Below are 1974 nucleotides of genomic sequence, written 5' to 3'. Positions count from 1 at the left end.
CGGGATTCGAACCGCCGACCTAGGGATCATTGGACGACCTGCTCTACCTCCTGAGCCACAGCCACCCCACTTCAATCAATCAAACCCTACCAAAAACAGCAAGCGGACGCCACAGGTGATTATTTTAACCCGCCACACCACAGGTTAGTTTAAACCCGCAGCACGTGTAAAGTTTTAACCCGCAGCGACTGTGTTTTCCGACTAATGACCGTAGGACTGTTGTGCATCGTCTATAGCCAACGTATGCACCCTGAACGACAAACCCGCAGCACACCACCAAACCTACTGCTGCACATTAAAACGCTAATAACATACTAATGATAGAAATAATAACGATGATCAATCAATGTAATGGTTTACATGAGGACACAGGGCTATGTGTGAGTAATAGTATAGAGTAGAGAAAAGCATATGTGGGGCTGGCGAGATGTTTGCACAATATCACACACACCACACCTCTCCTCATGTGCACCAGCACTCAAAGGATAGAATGATGAAAAAGGCAGTGTCCCCCCCCACACACACATGCACACACGCACACAAATCAACAGACGACGTAAATTAACAGAGAATATCTAAACGGGGGCTTATTGTTTTGTGGTTTAAAGGAGGGGAGGGGGTCGCTTTCTTTCTTTCTCATGACATCACATGCCGCCTGCCTGCAGCCCCGAGACAAAGAAAGACCACAGCTTCCCCATTCTGTTGGGCTTCTGTGTGTGTGTGTCTGTGTGTGTGTGTGTGTGTGTGTGTGTGTGTGTGTGTGTGTGGACTGAGAACGTCAAATCACTGCAAAACGAGGGACACGCATCATGGACATCATTGGACTTGAACACACACACACACACACACACACACGAGAATGGAATGGAATTATTCATTTTTTTGCCAATGAGTTACACACAGTTGTGTGAGGTGTTTGTTGGCAACGAACCAACCTGTCAAGAAGAAAAGCGTACCCATGCGTGTGTCTGTCAGTGTGTATATCTGTGTTATGTGCATATACTATTAAACAACAACGCGATGCAGGGTTTGCACTTTGCAGGTGACACATATCAAGCATCGTTAGGACGTCGGTGTTATGCTTTGTTTAAACCAAAAAGTAACGGGCTGCATGCCTGCTAGAGGAAATGAGCTAGCTATAGCCCCCGTGGTAGCCAGGGATCAGAGCACACAGCCACAGGGCAGCCTGCGTTCAGCCATGGAGCCATGAACCAACCCCACTGAGAAGAAAGGAGAGGAAGGCTGTGTTTTTGGACTAGTATATAGAATGTGTTTTTTTATCAGCTTGCATTGGAGAAAACTGTCAGTCGGACACACTGAGCAACTTCACAGTCATGCACACTACCACGCACGGCACAAAGCATTGGTGAGGAGGAGCCAAGAAATAAGCGAAAAGGAACAAGAAACTTCTACTTAGTTTTTCTCTTTTTTTTGCAGAAGTAGGTTTAGTTTCGTGCACAGCACAGCTCCAAGACAGGAAATGGTCGGGGAAAAAAGGGCAGGTTTAAATAGCGGGTATAGAGAACTCAGACAGGAAGACTTGAAAGAATGAGAAACATTCAGCGCCGGAGGGCAGTCTGTGTGTGTGTGTGTGTGTGTGTGTGTGTGTGTGTGTGTGTGTGTGTGTGTGTGTGTGTGTGTGTGTGCAAAGCTGGGTTCAACTTCAGAGGTAAATTAATTAATAACTCAAAGCAAATAACAGCAGAAGCAAGGCAGGATGATGCTGCCAAAAAACTTTTTTGGATTCGCTCCACTGCCTCTCAAAGTCCCCAAGGACCCCAGCAGTCGTAAGTCAGGATCTCTGGCTGGCACAAAACAATTTCAGATGTGTGTGTACAGTGTGTGTGTGTGTGTGTGTGGGGGGGGGGGGGTGTCCATGGCCAAATACATATCAATTTGGGCACTAAAAAAGTTTAAGGACCAACCAGTGATTTTTTTACTCAACCAGGAGGGAGGGAGTGAGTGAGTGAGTGG

At 46.7% G+C, this 1974-nt stretch overlaps 1 protein-coding gene across 1 annotated transcript in view; it reads right to left on the bottom strand.

Moving 5' to 3' along the window:
* tgfbr1b (transforming growth factor, beta receptor 1 b) overlaps positions 1–1974 on the bottom strand; it is a 111721-nt gene that overhangs the window by 108976 nt on the left and 771 nt on the right. The gene's annotated exons all lie outside the window — the stretch shown is intronic.

This window comes from Protomyctophum parallelum, assembly GCF_964188405.1.
Source record: "Protomyctophum parallelum genome assembly, chromosome: 12".
Taxonomy (NCBI): Eukaryota; Metazoa; Chordata; class Actinopteri; order Myctophiformes; family Myctophidae; genus Protomyctophum; species Protomyctophum parallelum.
Note: the sequence above shows the minus strand (reverse complement) of the source record. Positions and strands in the feature narration are given on the sequence as shown.